Source organism: Muscardinus avellanarius (assembly GCF_963383645.1).
Source record: "Muscardinus avellanarius genome assembly, chromosome: 2".
Classification (NCBI taxonomy): Eukaryota; Metazoa; Chordata; class Mammalia; order Rodentia; family Gliridae; genus Muscardinus; species Muscardinus avellanarius.
The window spans coordinates 72,002,467-72,021,651 of NC_137787.1; the positions used below are offsets into that span (position 1 = coordinate 72,002,467).

At 38.0% G+C, this 19,185-nt stretch overlaps 1 protein-coding gene across 1 annotated transcript in view; it reads left to right on the forward strand.

Moving 5' to 3' along the window:
- FIGN (fidgetin, microtubule severing factor) overlaps window positions 1–19,185 on the forward strand; it is a gene marked incomplete at both ends in the record, with an annotated part of 134,057 nt that overhangs the window by 21,660 nt on the left and 93,212 nt on the right. The window lies entirely within an intron of this gene.

Consider the following 19,185-nt stretch of genomic DNA (forward strand, 5'->3'; position numbering starts at 1 on the left):
CATGGCATTTTAGATTTTAGTGGAAAGTCATCAGGATCCTTTTCGTGATAATTGAGGTAATGGGTTTTTGGGTACTTGGACCAGGACTTCGAAAATAGTTATCAGTCCTTAGCATTGACCAGCAGAGTTCTGAATTAGTATAATAGTAAGTTCATTATGCTCATTGGTTTGCTTTGCATTGCCTTTTTTTTTGTTTTTTGAGGGAGGGGGCAAGCAAGGCACTTATTAGGTGTCTATACCTCCTAGATGTGATTAGACACAATAGTCGACATCTGGAAGGACAGAAACATGCTGCTTACTTGTACACACGGCAAAATTCTAATAGCCCTGTGCTGTCTGGTAAATCCTGGCTGTTTTACGCAGTGTGGCCTGAAACAGTTGTGTGGTGAGGGAATGCTGGCTGCTGGCCAGCCATTGACTCTGAAATCCTGGGTACCTGAGAGCTTATCAGTTCTTTTGCTTTGTAAAAGAAAAAAAGTGATGAAAATGTTGGTAAACTGCCATGAAGGTTTAAGGCTGCTGGAACAAGGAGCCGTGTAATCAGATTGGAAAATGGAGCTTGAGATTCTCTGCATGGAGAGCAGCCGTCTGTGGACCCCGTGAACCGCTGAGCGTGTGCCCGAGCTGACCACTTTGTTAGCAAATCAGCTTGTTTGCTGCAGCAGCAGGGTGGGAAGGACCAGATCTGGTGATGGTATGTAACGGAGGGTGCTCTCGCATGGCACAATCGAATCAGCTTGCAATTAGCTCAGGCTCTATGGTCACCTTCTTAATTTTCTTTTTTCCCCCTTCTTTGTGTTAATACTGTGCACTTTAAACAATTAAATGAGGGAAGTAATCCTTCAAGCAAATCAAAGCCATCCTTTAATTTTATCACCCTGCTGAAAAAGTATCAGGTGGCCCACTGGTCTTCATCAGATGCTGGAAATTCTCCGGCTCACTCTAGCATAGAGAGGGGCTTTAACCAACTGATGTCGAGGATGTTCTCTCAAATATCTTGGCAGTGGTGGGGAGAAAATGGTACAGGATTTAAACTAGAATCGAGGAAGTGAAAATTAATGTGAAGGGGGATTACAGGTGCTTTTTTGGCTTTATATACAGTTGCAAATGTCTTTTGGTTTACATACAGTAATGCATCTATTTTATATTTTTAATAACCAGAGGCAGGCAGCATGTGAGTGTGAGTGTGTGTATGTGTATGTGGGTATGTATATGTGTATGAGAAAGACAGGGATCTGTGTGTCTGTATCACATATCATACCCTTGATGCTGCTGTTTATTTAAGCATTTCTCTGCAGCACCTTTCCGAAGACTGATGGCATAGCCACTTGTACCGATAATTCTACTACTTCACCTTTACTGAACTTGGTTCACTAGGTTTAAAAGAACAAGGGTATCATTGCTGATCATGTGTGTTACTTGTTAATCCTTTAAAATAAAATTCAGATCCTTTGGGTGAAAGGTGAGAAGAGCAAAGCATAGATTTGCAACATCAGCGCCATAGTTTTACATTTTATTTAATTCAAGGACAGTGACTTCTTTAGTACTCCTTAAGATACTTGTTTACTGAAACTAAATTAATCTTTTTAAGAAATATTCTTAAGGCACCTTATGTCAGTTTTTCTTCTTCCAGAAAGCTTTTCCTAAAATATTATCCACGTGCCTGGATCTCTGACCACTAATGTCTTATTAGGTATTCGTCATGAGGTGTAAATCAGCATCATTTCACCAGTGTTTAGAAAGCAGTACAGGGAATGAATATCAGAATTAGCTTTTAATGGCTGTGAAAGAATGAATCGAGTATTCTATGCATTTTTTTTCTCCCAAATACTCATTTATTTCTGGAGATTGTGTTAATAAAAACAAACATAGGCATAGTATTAATGATATTTTGTTAAATATCTTTTTTGAACTTTGTCCATATTGTAAACATAAGAATTTATTTGCCCTTACTGAATGGTACAAACTCCCTGTCTTCTTTTTCGCCTTAAGAAAAAATCTTGCACTATTTAACCAATTGTTTGGTTTCAGCATTTTTTCTTTTGTTTTGTTTTTACTTATAGAACAGTTCAAAAAGTTTAGCGGTTCACATTTTAGTCCTGGAACAGGATAGCATGACTTCCTGTTATCTGACATGTGTTTGATTATGGGTCTTATGTTTTGCATTTGGAGGAATATATTCAGTTAGGTAGAAACTAAGAGTAATTACTATAAAGTAAATTTAAAATTAGATGAGCTTCTAGGCTTGCCTCAGGATCTTGCTGGTGATTCTGCAGGGTGTCCTCTTTTGTGTTTTGAACTTTGTGCGTGTGTGTGTGTGTGTGTGTGTGTTTCATTGAAAAATTGATTAAAAGACACATACATCACCTACACACATCTTATGCTGCAAAGATTCACTTTATATTCTTTTAGAGGACAAACTCCATTACATATGCACTTACTGTACGTTGGATTGTAAATCTTACAATTTAATGGTAATTCAGTGAGCAGTTATTGCTTCAGTGGCCTTTTTTCTTTCTTTTTTGTCCCATCTCACTTGTGAAATAGGGTTACCCTTTACAAGTGTCACATCCATAGATTCATCTTTTGTACTTTGTAGTTCTTCCTGGTGCATCATTCTTAACTAAAAAAAAGTCAAAGAGAAGAAGGAACCATGTGGCCGGTGGTGGGTGGGGAGTGTGTGTTTGTGTGTACAGTGAGTGGGGGCTGTAGAAGGAGAGCCTTCCTGTTAATGCAAGGGAGAAAAAAGAAATACAGAACTCTAGCAGAAAAACACCAGGAGCATTAGCATCAGTCTCACAGATTAATATCTTTTTCTAAATATGCATTTCCTCTAACCTCATTCTCAATCTAACATTCAGTTTTCCATAACAGATTGCATTCTGCGCCTGAATTCCTGGAAGTAGAAATGGTATCTGATTGGTACAAGTCTCTTCGCCTTGCTTACACTGTTAATATTCTTATCCTTTTTGGACAGTGAAATACTTTTTTTGTAGAAACAATATACACATTCATAAAGAAATTATAAAGGAATTCTCCTTCTGAAGATAATGAGTTCTCTTCAGGAACTGCAGGTTACATGGCCCACAAATGAGCTCTAAGTGGGGGGATTTAAAGTCCTGCTATAGCATTTAATTTCTTGAGGAAAGGAGTTCAGTTCAAGGTTAGCCTGTTATTGTGGCACTGGCAACTACTTCTGAGTCCCTGTTCTTCTGCCAGCAGTACTGCACAAAAGGCAGTCATTTTTATTTAATATGTAGGGAGGTATTAATCACTGCAGTATTTTCTTGCAAAAATTTATCTTATCATATTCATTGTTTCACTACCCATGACAATAATAGGTGTTTAATTACTCAATAAGGACCGTTTATAGATTCCATTTTTCCTGTATGCTGGACAAATGGTATTGATTTTGTACTTTGATGCAACATGAAACTGTATTAAACACAATTAGAATTCCAAGGCTGGTAAAATGTACATTTGTTATGGTAACCGGACTTGCTTTGAGAAGCTGAAAGCTTCTTCTAATCCTGGTGATGCCTTTGGAGTAAAAGGGAGGTTTGATTTTTATTATAGGTCTGTGGTTAAAAATAAATGCTCCTTTTTATTTTTTGCCTCCTGATTGTGTGTGTGTGTGTGTGTGTGTGTGTGTGCGCGCGCGCGCGCATGCACATGTGCACGTACATTTGTGTATGCAGATTTTAGTTTTAGTGAAGCAATAAAGTGTTTATAGGAATTGAAAAGGTTTGAAACACATGGCTATTTGTAACTAGAAAAACCACCGCACACAGGTGAATACTGACTCTGTACAATCTTATAATTGTGCCTCTTTGCTAATGCTGCAGGTCTTTATTTTACCAATAAATAACTTACAACCTGGAATGAGGGTGGGAACCATACAAGATGAAATAGCACCTTCATCTCATGCTGGATTCCAGTTTACCATCGTTTAACGTGATGAAGAAGACCTCCAAATCCCTCTTGTGTCATAATTTAAACAGTGGGTTTTGTTAAAATGGACACTAAATAAAATGCGTTCATAGAGCTGACACTATTATGTCCCAGTCAGGCAGCAAAAAATCTTGCATGGAACTAAGGCAGTCCTGTCTTCCAACGGTACAAGTCGGCCTGTATTTTTTTTTTTCACCTTGATTTTTGCAAACACATTTCCACCTGCATTTAACACATCCCAAACCATAATTGGAGAGGACTCTCTCGTTGGTCAGTGCATTAATTGCCTATGATCTTCAGCTCTTTGCAGATTTATCTCCTGTGGAGGAAGGTCATTTAGCCTTGCCAAAAGAAAAAGGAAAATAAACCAAGGGCAGACAAGTAGTTGCTTCATCTTCAGAATTTCACCAAAGGGTAGCTCGCATCCTTGCTAAATCTTACTTTATCTTTCTCTCTAAGGATCAGAGACCTCTGGTTGAAATTTCTCAGTTTTAGGGAGTTCTAAAGAAGACTACTCTTATCCCTAAAAAGTGGAGATTGTTCACTAACCCTATTCTTTCTGTACCAGGAGGGTATTTTATTGGCCGAAACACTAATGATTACTATTAGAAGACTAATTGATCACGACTTCATCATATAATTGTTAATCTTTTGTGGAGAAGATACAAAACTTCAGGAGCAATTTTATAAAGACCTGCCAATTACTTCAATGTTACAGATACTTTCTATCGTTTGCTAATATTAATTGAACGTTTCTTATTAATAGACATTTGCATTTTACTTATGTGCTATTCTATATGGCAATTTAATAAATTAGTATAGCAATGAGAAAAATAAGGACAAATAGCAGTTTATATCTAGCAAGTATATTTTTTCCCTAGCACTTTCAAGAGTGCAAGAAAAAATAAATTGATTGACCTGCCCACATTATAACAACATTCTTTTTTTTCTCCTCTTTTTTCTTATGAGAATAAAAGCCAACTGTCATTGTGGAAATGTGCTGTATATGTTTATTTTGCTTTATAGGGACTGGGCAGACTGGCAAAAAGGGACTTAGTGGTCTTGGGAGTCCCGTGCAGATACATCCTCAAGCACACAGCAAGTCACGTCTTGGGTAGGGATTGCTGTAGTGTATAAGGTAGGACTGCACTTCAAGAAAAATTGCTGTAGAAATTCTCAAAGCTCTGGCTTCTTTCTGGCATGTTGAAACTTAAGGTCTATGTAAGTCCCCGGCCTGGGCCCCAGATCCCTAATGATCCTTTTGTGTTTTCTTCAAATGAATTATTTTATACTTTACATTCCAACTTAGACAGATCATTTATTTACTCAGTAATGTGAATGCCGGCTTAATTAAGTGAAAGATGATTGCATGAAATTAGCTAGTTGTGAAGTGGGCGATATAGAAAAATGGCTATAGAGGCGGTTTTATGGCCAAATATTACCTTTTGAAAGATTTTCACCCTGAAGAGAAGTGTCTTGGTTGCTGGAGGAATGTCTGCATTGGATTTTGACTTTACAGATTCATACCTAAGGTGGATGTATTCCTTCCTGGATTTGCCCAAGGTGAAGTTATGTCGTGCGAATGGAAATGGGGCTTTCTGGGGGAGCCGTCCTCGGTCTGGAGTCAGATTGTAGGAGAACTTACTCTCTGACATATATATGAAGGCACCCATGGGAGATCCACAGTCCCTTAGGCTCTTCAAGAGGGATGCGGTTAGAAAATATGACCTTGGCATCTTGTATCACAAGAGCTTATTCTATGGGCGGGAACAATTAATACATCCTCTATATAACCATTGCTGTCCAGGCATTAACATATCATGTGTGACTTCTGAATCCCACTAACTTCTCTCGTTGGGTAGGATAGAGTTTTGTTTGTGGAAACATTCAGGGACTCCATGTTAATGCATCTACCTAGTTTTTTTTCTTCTTCTGCTCTTATGAGTCTGCCCCTTCCTCTCTCCAAACCCCCACACTGAAGACTCCATCCCTCCGTTGCCCAGCTGCACCCTCCAACCTCACTCTAAGCTGTTTGAATAAAAAAATTGAAATGACTGTTAAAGCCATTTGGAACTTTTTAAAAACGAGAAATAATCTTTTAATTACCACTGGCATGCCAGTTTGAAGCCCATATCCTCCTTTATGACAGTTCAGTTTAGAAACTACATTGCTTCATTTCAGTAACTTTATTACCATTTGGCTCAGAGATTGCTATTTCGCCTTGGCCACAGATTTCATCAGTTGCCCGGTTCACCTTTGTCCGCACTATACTTGTGAAATGACCTCCTCCGTTAGTGCTTGTCAATAGTAAATTGCTATATTCTGTGCCTAGAAACACACCAAAGGATGACAATACTTTATTGAATGACTGAGTTTGTACTTAATTTTTAAAATTAAAACTTAATTGGAATAGTCTTAATTACCATTTAATACTATTAATTAAGGTCCTGGCTAGGGTCCACTATCACTGTATTCTATTGGTAATAGGAATGTTGGACACGCAGAGGATGTAGGTGTCAGTATAATAATATATTTTCTTTGGTGTATTTTTCCCGAATATTCTAACTATTCTACTAAAATAACAATGTGTGAAGTGACCAGGGTTCAAAAACTTATGACATAAAATTAATATGTTTTTGGAGAAATCCCAATGACTAAATCATCTCCACAGAAAGCCCATTTTATTTGTTTGTTTGTTTTTTGTGGTACTGGTGATAGAGCTCAGGGGTGTTCTACCTCTTGGCTGTACCTCCAGATCTTTTAAATTTTTATTTTGAAACAAGGTCTCTTTTAAGTTACTTTGGCTAGCCATCTGCTATCCTCCTGTCTCAGCCTCCCAATACTGAGAGTACAGGCATGTGCCACCATGTCTGGCTGAAAGTTCTTTTTATTATTTATTTATTTACTTATTTATTTTGTGGTACTGGGAATGGAACCCAGGGGCATTCTACCTCTGAGCTACACCCCCGGCCTTATTTTTTTATTCTTTGTTTTGAAACAGTGTCTTACCGAGTTGCAAAGGACCTCACTAAGTAGATGAGGCTCTCCTCGAACTGAGATTCTCCTGTTTCACCCTCCCAGATGCTGGGATTACAAACGTGAGCCAGCATGTCCGGCTTGACCATTCTTTTTAAATAGTGAGAAAGGTGCACTATTGAAGTATAAAGTAAATAGAATTCAATATAAAAGTATGGCCTTTTTCTTAAAAATTATTAGTCTTTTTTTAAAAAAAGATGACAGTTATGTATTGGGAAATGTGTAGTATTTAGAAATCTATGGTTATATCAATAATACATATTATCTGTTAAAAGTATAAATTTCTTAGATATAAATATATGCCATTTCTTATTAGAGCATTTGTAAGAAAAGAAAAATGTCCACTGTTTATTTCTTTTCACAAATAGTTTAGCTCTTTTATCTCTTTAGCCAAACAGTTACCATAAATTAGTCGTTACTGAGTTCACTGAAAATTGAAGTAACATAATAGGCAGATATTCTTGGATATCTAATTTTCATAAAATTTACAACGATGACAGCCATTTTCCAAATGTCGTTATATATGCATTTAATTTTGGATGAATACTTTCAGGAGGATTATTTTACTTTGCCCAAAATACTTAAGTTCCAAATTCCATCTTTTCTGGATTTTTTTTTATCTTTGTTTTTGCTTTGTTTTTATACTCTTTGAAAAAACTGGATATCATACAGTTTACGTACTAGAGAATAAAACGAGGCTTAAACTGTGGAAGAGAATATTTTTGACCATACATGTGATGAGCTTGGCTATTTATTTAATATTCTGAGTGTCCTGAAATGAAAAAAAATTGAAATGTTATTCCTAAATAGAACTTAAGAATAACCATATAATATTTGCACCATTTCCCTGATGTCGGGCCATGTAGACAGAAAGGACACGTGAAGTTTTCTCCATCAGATAAGACAATGCCACCACTGCTGTTGAATTCAATAATGTGAACTTTTCATTGGTTTGTTTAGACCTTTGGGCATGCTTGCTGTAATTTTTTGTTTGTGTCAAATGAAATTATTGCTCTAAGAAAAACAAGTTAATAAAATGCTATGTTTCAAAATACAATTTTGCCAGAATTTCAGCCAACAAAGATTTCCTCTGTGATGCGTAATAGTGGAGACTTCAGTGTTGCCCTCCCACCAAAATTGACATTTAGGCTGCATGTGGCTCAGAACATAATTCTATCAAATCAGAAGCATAGAAGTCTAAATGCAATCTTCTGGGATGTTATGCAGGAAGTCATAATAAGAGCTTTGTATTGAAACACCTTTCTTTAGATTCACCTCATAAAAAGAAAAGTCAGTCTGGGCGTGGTGGCATATGCTTGTAATCCTGGCGCTTGGGAGGCTGAGACAAGAGGATCGCACAGGTTCGAAGCCAGCCTCAGCTACTGAGTGAGGTGCTTAGCAACTTAGTGAGACCCTGTTTCCAAATAAGGTATAAAGTAGGTCTGGTAGTATAGCCCTGAGGTAGAAAAGCCCCTGGGTTCCACACTCAGTAACACACACACACACACACACACACACACACCAAAAAAAAAAAAAAAAGAAAGAAAGAAAAATCAGCCTAGTCTAATCCTGAAAGAAATACAGACACCTCTTTGAATCATCACCTTGAGTTTTGTTTTTACTATATGTTGCTTAAAATTCAGGGTAAGTGGAACGGTCACATTTAATATATAATATTTGAACACATTATTTGGATTTATTTAAAGTGTCAGTTTAGCCAGATCTGGTTGCACATACCTATAATCTCAGTACTTGGGAGGCTAGAATAATAGGATTGCAGATTTGAGGACAGCCTCCGCAGGTAGTGAGACTCTCATCAACCTCATAAGACCCTGTTTTAAAATAAAAATTAAAAAAAAGAAAGTAGGGCTAGGAGTGTTGCTCAGAGATAGAATGCCCCTGAGATTTCAATCACCAGTACAATATGCGTGTGCATGAATGCACACACACACACACACACACACACACACACACACACCACATCACAGTTTAAATCAAACTATTAAGTCTACAGTTTTACATCTTTGGTTTTACCTTGTTCAATGTGTGAAGCAAAGTTTCAAAGCATTTCTTTTCCTGTACATAAATGGTAACTACTACTAACCAGAGTATATATATTTTTAGTACTGGAGATTAAATCCAGTACTGCATTCTACTTCCAGTACACCCCCAGCTCTATTTTTTATTCTTTATTTTGAAACAGGGTGTCACTAAGTTGTGGAGGGCCTCACTAAGTAGCTGAGGCTGGCTGTGAACCTGGGATCCTCCTGTCTCAGCCTCCCGCGTGCTGAGATTACAAGTGTACATGACCACACATGGCTCAAAATATAATTCTTTTAAAAAGAACCTATTTAGAAATAATAATGGGTGGAAGTCACCAACATAGAAGACTGTATGAAGTGTGGTTTCAAGTTTAGTGGTAGGTAAGCTAAACAGTAGAGTCATGAAGTGTAGTTTGTGTAGCATTTAACAAGCTTTAGAAGAGCATTAAAAGTAACTATGTGTAATATGCAATACTAATAGAGCTTTACAGAGCCCTAGAGGAAGCTGAAAATGTAACTCAGGATGCTTCGACTGTCTGAGATGTTGAGATTATGTTCCATGAAGACTAAAATAAGGTTTTCTTGCAACCATGTAAATTCTCCAGATGAAGATAAATGAAAATGTATGGAATTTTTCAGCAGTTTAAGAATACATACATTTATAAATGAGATTAAGATAGATTCTAAGGCTTAAGTTCTTCTATAGTGTTTGGCATAGTGAACTGGTTCTTATGTTAAACATCTTATGTTAAAGAAACAAATGTGTACATGGAGCCCCATTTCCTCATCGTTTTACTGGAAAAAAAGTTGAAGAGATAAAGAAGAGAAAATAAAAACCATTATAACTAAATATTCTGATTACTTGGGATTTAGGGGGAGCAATCTTGCAGGAAGGAAGGATGGAAGAAGGGAGGGAGGAAAACCTAAAAGGAATTTATATAGTGCTACTTTCTTTACCAACCTTTTATAAATGCCCATGTTTTTAGCTTAACTTTCCCTATGTATGGTGAACTGTAATTGAAATGTGCAGAATTATATTCTGCCATTATTGGATATTTAAGGAACCAAAAATGCCCATCTTCTCAGGGACTTCTATCTAACCTCTATTCTAGCTCTAAAGTGAGGAACTAAGTTACATTCTATGAAATTCTATTTGAAAACTTTTAGAAATGTGGAAACTGCTTGTGCCACTCAATTTTTCTGGAGGTTGTCAGCTGTGCGGCAAGAGCTCTGAACAGTGTGTTATTTCTTAGCCTCTAGGAGCAGACCTCTGAGGAATATTGAGCTTCCTGAATTTCCCATGTGCACCAAATGTATGTTTGTCACACATAGGTACTACTGCTTTATTAAGTGTATATAATAAAATAGTAGTCATACATGAGGTATTGTGTTTAGGATAAAATTATACATCCATTTACAAGTATCCCAAAGTCTCACAAATTCACCCTAAATCTTAGTCATTTTTTTCTCTGTCAGTGGATACTAAATGTACAATTGATATTTTGAATCTATGATGATTTCCTTAAAAGTGGTAGAAATCTTTCGAACTGACTGGAAGTACATTAATGTGCCATTAATATTTTTTAGGGTCTTTGGAATATGTAATTTACATTTGAATACTTAGATGAGATTATGGCTCTAGTTCCTGCCAGAGTATCTGAAATACTGCATTAACTTACTGCTGGCAGTTGACTGCTAAATTCCTTCTAATGGTGAATAATTGCTGTTTGTTGAGCATTTACCAGGCACTGTGTATGTGTCTGTGTGTCAGTTTGTGTCTATGAATGTCTCAATAATTATCCCCATCTTGTAGATTAAAATATTAAGGCAAAAAGATGCCTTGTGTCTTGTCCAACTCCTCATAGTCATTGGCATAAATGAGAGTTAAAATTGGCCTCTGTAACATCATCAAAGCCCATTCAGGGCTTGTAGCAGAAATTAATTTCAGATTAGGCTTAGCAGTATACACATGTCCCCCAAAAGAAATGCCTGGTGCTTACATTGCACGTCCTTAAATGGATGTGCCACCAGCATTAGAGAATCGCCTCTAAACCATTGCCTCGCTTTACCCACTTTTAAGGTAGACCAAATATTTCATCACTTAATTTTACTTTTCTTGCCAAGATAATGTGTGAATTAGTTAAAGCTGATAAAGAAGTGATTTGATGAGGGGAAAGCTCTATCTAAATGCTAAGTATTATTTATTATTCATGTAAGCATATTACTGTACCCTTCAATCACCTTTTTTTGGATGTTTCAAATGGGCAATTACTGTCTCTTTGTGTAGAGCTTTTAAATTTTTTAATTTAAATTAAAAGTTAATCTAATTTAGGAAAACTCTGCCAGCTGGAAAGGAACACAGATTTTTTCCCCCCTCCCTTTCCAAACAAAACAGCAATTCAGAATAGAGTCTCTTTTAATATAGGAACGTGGACAGGCTTCCCTGGGCTAACGGTATTAGGAAGGAGGGCTAATTAGTAATGGCTGCTGTGTAATGTTGGTAATCTATGTGTTAGGATTAGTGCTGATAATAGGTCTGATTAGGTGGAATTAACTGATATTTAGAAGGATGGAGATTCCTTTGTTTATGAAGTCTCCATTTTGGGGGTACAATGTGGAGCTGGAGAGGCTGAGTCCTTGAATCAAGTCAGCATGGTTTTCCCAAAATACAGTGCTCGTGTCTGTTCAGTCAGGAATCAGTGAGGGTCATTTGAATTCAAGAAGACCTTTCCTTCTTAAGGCCTCACGAAGGAGCCTACAAATAGTGAAAATCGGAGTTCAAAGATCAGAAATGTCAAGGATGCTTTAGCGGGGGCAGACATGTTTACCTGAGCTCTTCAGTTAACATCTAGCAATCCTTGATGGGAAGGAAAGTCATCCTAGAACTTTCTCCTTCACATGCTCGCTGACACAAAAGTAACTAGCCTTCATTTTAAGAAAGTGGAAGATATGTCATTAAGAAAGCCTCTGTTTTCTTAATTCCCTCCCTGCAAATTCGCATATGCAACCTTCTTTTTCTATTAAACCATATTAAATATTCCCCAGCACTATTAAATTTTAAGGAAGTATGCTTAGAAATCACATTATTCAGTGGCACACTTTCAGTTGCCCAGCAGTATCATTAAATCCTCTGGAATGATTCCAGTCCCATAAAAATTAGGGACCCCTTTACATTGTTTCTATATTCAAATGGAAATCTTTTTGCAAGTTAGTAATTAAAGTATTTAACCTCTCTCTCCCTTCATTTATTAGAAAACTCTTTTTTCTTTATTTTTTCAATTACGAAAAACTGCTAAAGCCAATCAAGCATTTATTTTGATAAACCGCTTGTAACAGTCTCAGCTAAATTCTGCGAATAAAGAAAAAAAAGCTAAATAATCACCCTGAGCAGATTTTGCAGAGACCTCGCTCAACCTGTTCAGGGATAATTATGCCGAGCTTTTAGTATGGGGCAAAGGAAAACATAAAATTAAGGCATGAAAGAAAGTCTACCTATTTTGAGAAAATACTGGGATAATTGGTACTCTTTTTATTACCACTTTATTATAGAAAGATATTGTCTTGCCATGAAATATAGGTTTACAGCAATGAAATAGTACCATGTGGGGTTGAGAGAATTTCTGTGTGAGATGGATTGATTTAAAATGTAATAAAAATAGCAAATTGCTAAATAGTGAACCGCTAAATAGTTGAATTAGAGTTCATTGTTTAAATGACTTTTTCTTTTTAATCATATGATGTTCATAATTGCTTTGTTTCTGATAAGGGCATCATAGGGGTCTTTTTTTGTTCTGGTGTGTGTGTGTGTGTGTGTGTGTGTGTGTGTGTGTGTGTGTGTGTTTATTTCTTTCAGAGTATCCTTTGGTTTGGAGCTCTAACCATAAACTTTCTTTGAGAAACGGAAACAAGGGGAATGGTCCCAGGGCAGGGAGGAGAAGGCACCAGACAGATTCACAGTGTTATAAACGGTGGTGATATGAATTGTGATAATGGTTATGGCGTGTTTTGGAAATTTACTTCTTTTACAGACTTTGTCCTTTTCTATGTGAGGTGACACTGAAGAGTGTGCCTGAACAGAAGGATGTGGAATCTGTTTCTCTTATTATCAGGGACATGTTCTGGCTTCTGAGGTCTGATGCTTATACCACTCTGAGGGCCCTGTTTTAAGAACAGTAGTACATGATTAAAAATGTAAAACCAGGTACACAATGCACTTGGTAGGGGCCAGGGATTAGTGAGAACCCCTGAAACTTCAGCTTCATTAAACTCCATGGTAGATCTGCCAATGGATATTTGAAGGCCTCATTGTGATCGGGATTATCAAATTTCTCTTGGTAAATATTTATGGCTGGAAGGACAAGATTGGTTCTACTTTTAAGTATTTCAACAAACTCTGCTTTCTTAGCACTAATGTCAGATATCACAGGGATATTTAACATTAGGGTTACAAGATTTGAATGGTTCTGATTCAGCAGTTAAAAATCATATGCTTCTATTATTGATAAGCAGTGCTTAGATCTGATGGTGCTTTTAAACTCTTGGGTAAATACTGAGTATGTTGAAATCATGTCCAATTTGTCCTATTAAAGAAGTCACAAAGAAAAGAGAGACCGGGATGATAAAATGATTGAAAAATCTTGATAAAGGTTGGGCATAATAACTATGAAGGCAAGAAAATGTTGATTAGCGTCTACCAACTGCTGGGAATCAAAAGGTATCAGTAAAGGTGGGATCCTGCAGGACATCGTGGTGCACACTGTAATCCTAATACTCGGGAGGCTGAGACAGTGGGATCACAGGTTCAAGGCCAGCCTTGGCAATTTAGACTCTATTCCAAAATTTAAGTAAATAATATTATAATAAAAAGGACTAGGGATGTAGCTCAGTGGTATAATGCCCCTGTGTTGAATCCATTCCCAGTAGAGAAGGATCCTTCCAACTGCCTTTACTTCCTTAATGCCATAAGCCCAAAGAGTTCCCACATGCCACATTTTTAAAACATGCTTTTATTGATGCATTATAATTCTGCATCATAATGGATTATAAAGTGATAGAAACATACATGCCACTTTTCACTCAGCTAGCTAGGAATCCTGCGAGCTAAGGCTTCTATTATTTTCTGTTATCTACCGAGAGTTCTTTTGTAGCCCTCTAGTTCCTGGGAGTTCAGCAGCAAGCTCTAGTCACCTCGGGGCTCGCTGCTGACCTGTTGGCATGCTCACACTCTTAGCCCCTAGTTGCACCAGGGATTCACATTTGGTACTTGCTGTTTGGTTTTGTGCTTTTTTACATCTAGATCATGCTTTTTTTTTTTGGGGGGGGGGGTACTGGTACTGGGGTTCCTGGAAGCCCTTCTACCTCCGGGATACACAACCACGGGCTACACTCCCAGACCTATTTTTTAACATTTTTATGTGGAAACAGAGTCTCTTAAGCCAGCAAGGCTGGCTCCAAACCAGTGCGATCCTCCTGTCTCCGCCTCCCAAGCGCGGGGATTACAAGCGTGCGCCACCAAGCCTGGCTCTAGATCATGCTTTGAATCAGCACAAGTTATGGAGTCACTTTAGGGCACACAAATTCGTTAAGGACGATAAGAACAGCATCTTATATTTGAATAGTTGCTTGCATTTTGTGAAATACTTTTGCCCCTGTTACCTCCCTTGCTCCTCATAATTCATAGAGGCCAGCAGAGTCAGAAGATAAAACTGAGGTTGGGGGACTTGCCTATATTGCAGTCCTGAAGAAGTGGTGGAACAAGACATGTATTAATGTATTGGCACAGAATTTAAAAATAAAAAATTGTATCACAAACTAGGCATGCTGGCACATACCTGTAATCCCAGTACTTGGGAGGCTGAGGCAGGAGGATTACAGGTTTGAAGACAGGTTCAACAATGTAGTGAGTCTTTCAGCAACATATTGAGACTGTTTCAAAGTAAAAAAAAAAATAGCCGTTTGTGGTGGCGCACGCTTGTAATTCCCGTGCTTGGGAGGCAGAGACAGGAGGATTGCGCAGTTTCGAATCCAGTCGCGCTGCCTTAAGAGACCCTGTTTCCAAATAAAAATATAAAATAGGTCTGGGAGTGTAGCCCGGAGGTAGAAGGGCTGCCAGGAACCCTAGTATCCCCCCACATACATCAAAATAAAAAAAAATAAAAAGAGCTAAAAAGAGCTGGGGTTTAGATTCGAGGTAGAATACACCTAAGATCAGTCCCTATGAAAAATAATTATACCCCAAAGCTTGAAATTTATTAGGGAAGATAAGAAATGTAAAAAAAAAGTAAGAGTTGAAATAGATAATGCATATATATCTGTGCGCCAATATATACTCTCCTAGTAACTATAGTATAATAAAACAGTAAGAAACTATCTAAATAAAATACTCAGTTAAAATTTGTATATCTAGTGAGTATTTCATAAATATGAACTAGTTATGCTCAATGTCTTCCTCTGAACACCATGGGAATGTAGGCACCAGAAGAATGCTATATCAATCGATGAGCATGGCTGTGTGCTGTCCTGAGCCATGTGTCAAGGCGATCAGAGGGAAAGCCACCCACGGCTTTACATACCCACTTCTCTCTGCTTTTACAAAACGCGATCTTCTCAGAAACATTTCTTGTCCTCAAATGGAAAGTCTTCACATGCCACACTGTTCCATTTTCCTCTTCCAATTACCTCCGTTGCTTGTAACCTTGACTGAACTCTCCCTTTTCTCCATTCTCTATAAATCTGCCAGTCACCACTCCCACAATATAGCCCATTTATGACATTGCTGCAACCCAATCTCCAAATTCTGGATTTCGTTTCTCTCCCGCAGGCTGGTGTGTTGGGAAACTCGAGTTTCCAGATTCTTCTGTGTTCTCGCCCAGTGGTCGCTTTGCCACAAGCTCTGCTTCTTGTTATCCTGTTACACCTTTTCAGAGTCTGCCGGCACCTCCTCCCCCACCTGCCCTTCTCCAGGTGAAGCTACTCAAAGACCCCAGTGTTTACATGCCTCCAAATCTGTTCTGTTAGTGGCATTCCAGACTACTCCACCTGCCTCTCTTCTTTAGTTAGATACATAGGAAAGTCTGCTTCTCTTGTGTCAGTGTGCTGAAATGCTTTCTTTGGCTTATTCTGTTTTGAAAGAACACAAAGGGTTCCTCCAACCTTATAATTAAAAACACTGTCAGCAGCTTGCTAGGTGCATGTCTATTATAAAATGACACTATAAGGAATGATGGCTTCTTTATCTTTTAGAATCCATTTTGAATTGTTAAGGACTGGTCTTGTAGACCAGGAGCCAAGCACAGAATCTTGGTGGTGGGGTTGGTTCTTCTTCAATTTTTATTTCCTCTATGTCTCCCCCAATTCCCCTGAATTTCATAGATCAAGGATAATACATACAAATAGCACATTCCTAAGAGCAGGTAAACTCATCTGACAGGCATAAAAAATACAATGTAAATAGATCAACTTTTAAGATGACAGAGAATGGTTACATCACACATGGTTCATTCACTGAATAAAACTTTTTTTTCATATAGTCTTTTGAATATCAGGTATCTTTAATACACTAAGTTATCTGATTTGCCAACACATGGTGTGTGTGTGTGTGTGTGTGTGTGTGTGTGTGTGTAGCAAGTCTATTAAAATACACCACCGATTCTTTTATGTTTCTTTCTCAAACTAATATAAAACTTTATTTGAATCTTACGTTTCTCCCTGAATGAGATATTTAAAAGCCCTCTTCTCAGAAAAGATCTATAGCTTGAACATAATAATAAAGTTTTGTTTCATTATTATTATTATTAGTAGTAGTAGTAGTAGTAGTAGTAGAATTACAGTACTGGAGAACCTAGGAGTGTTTCACCTCTGAGCTACATCTCCAGCCCTATTTGATTTTTTTTTATTTTGAAACTGGTCTCACTAAGTTGCTGAGGGCCTTGCTAAATTGCTGAGGCTGGCCTTAACCCTGCCATCCTCCTGTCTCAATTTCCCAAGTACTGAGATTACATTGATTAGATTTGTGTGGCACCACACCCATCTTGTTTCATTGTTTTTAGTATAAGTAAATAAGAAAGCGTGTTTATGTAGCTACTTAATGAAGCCAACACACCTTGAATGACCAACCTTTTGAAAGACAGTAAACCAAAACTGTAATATTCATTTAGATTGTCAATTGTTGATATTGACATCATAAACTTATTAAGGGGAATTAGACAGCTGTGTGATCCTGAATATGTAAATTATTGACCTGTCACTTTTTCAGAAAAAAAAAAAAAAAACAAAACAAGTATGAAATGGCATTTTGGTTTTTATGTTTTTTAAAAGCTCCTATGGTTTTTAAAAATTGCTCTTCCTCCCATAGACCATAAATATTTCTCGATTTGCACATGGCAAAATTTATGTTTGCAAAGCTCTTTCTTTTAGGAAGTTCTATTGAACAGCTTTTGTTATATTCCACGTAGTATGTTTTCCTCATTTATTCCTGTAGGATTCTTTGTGACAAGTTTCCTTCCTAAAGACCAGGAGGTAGGTTCTTTCCTCCCCAGGACACCAGTGAAACTGTCCATTATTTATTTTATCAACAGCAGACTGTCTCTTGGAGAGGCAAAAACGGAACCCCAATTTCCTTTTTATGTATTTTGTTTCTTCCTGGGTAAAACAAGAAAACTTTATTTTAAGCCTCCTTAAACAGCATCCTTTCTGCTGACATGAGCTTAAAGTGTCGAAAATGATGTATGCAATGCTGTACCAGCAGGCTCTGCCGTGAAAATTCAACCTGCTAAAAAAGTTGTTCTGCTGCTAGCCACTGAAAGGTAGAATGTGGGATCCCAAAGAGGGAACATGTTCATCATGTTTAAATCTCCTGTCCAAAAGTTCTGTTTGTTTGATTTTTCTGAGTTGTGGTGTTTAGAGGCTTTAATGTCTATCAGGAGCTATGTGTATTCAGTTTGAAATTAGCCATTCTTCAGCAGGGAATGTGTTGTCCTCTATGCTAGGGAACTGCCTCTGTATGTGCTTGAAGAGGGCACGCTGCAAATAAGACCTGTGTTCTTCATCTGTAAGGCCTCCCTGTCCTCTAAAAAAGTGATTTGAGGCTAGAGGGAGAGGCCCAGAGGGGATTTAGATGGAGGAGATGGAGGAAGTACTAGGCACTGAGCACATCCTGTCTGTGGCCTCTGCCTCTCTTCTTTCCCTAGTTTGCCATCTTGCAAGTCTACTCTCTTTCAGTCATTTATTGAAAGTGTTCAAGATGGGCTGTAAGAAGACCTCCAAGAAAAGATGGGGAGAGGGTGAGAATAACATTAATCCTGACCCAAACCTTTATATGTTTGGGGAAATGAAGAGATCCCTCTTATAAATCTTGGAAATGAGCCTCCGTGAGGTTAAATCAGCTGCTTACTATCGTTTTGCAGCTAGTGAGGGAAGAAGCAGAATCCCAAAGCACGTCTTTCCTGATCCTGGAGCTCGTGATCTCTCAGACTGGTGCACGGCCTTGCACAGTGAGCTGGAACGGAGCCCCCTTTCCCGTCTGCACCCCTGTGTCTTTCTCTCTCCTCAACAAGGTGGTAGAGCAGTGGAAATGGCAGCCAAGATGGAGAGACTGGGACAAGAGATGAGGAAAAATACCAGTAATACTGTTTACTAAGCACAGATTATTGTTTCCTATAATTTAATATACTTTGTCTGTGCTCTGTTTTATAAAACTTACCTCAGCAGTGTAAGGTATAGGCCTTTTGTTGTATCTGTGTTACTCAGGGGGAGACTAGGCCCAGAGACGGCCACTTGCTCACAGTCCCAGGATTACTGTGTTATGGGAATGTTATCCAATACAAAGCCAGGAGATTTCAAAGCTCTTCTTGCTGTTTTACTACCCCTCGTGGCCACCACCTCCATCTCTGCCAACCCATATTTGGACAAGATTGGAACACAGGAAGGAGGGATGAGGTATGGTGTTTAAGAGAAGTGTGTAGGCCATGTGTGGTGGTACAGTCCTATAATACCTATACTTGGGAGGCTAAGACAAGAGCATCACTGATTTGAGGCCAGCATCACCCACTTAAGGAGATCCTCAATAACTTTGTGAGACTCTATTTTAAAATTAAAAAGAAAGAAAATAGGGTTGGGAGTATATCATGGTGGTAGAATGTTCCTGGGTGCGCATGTG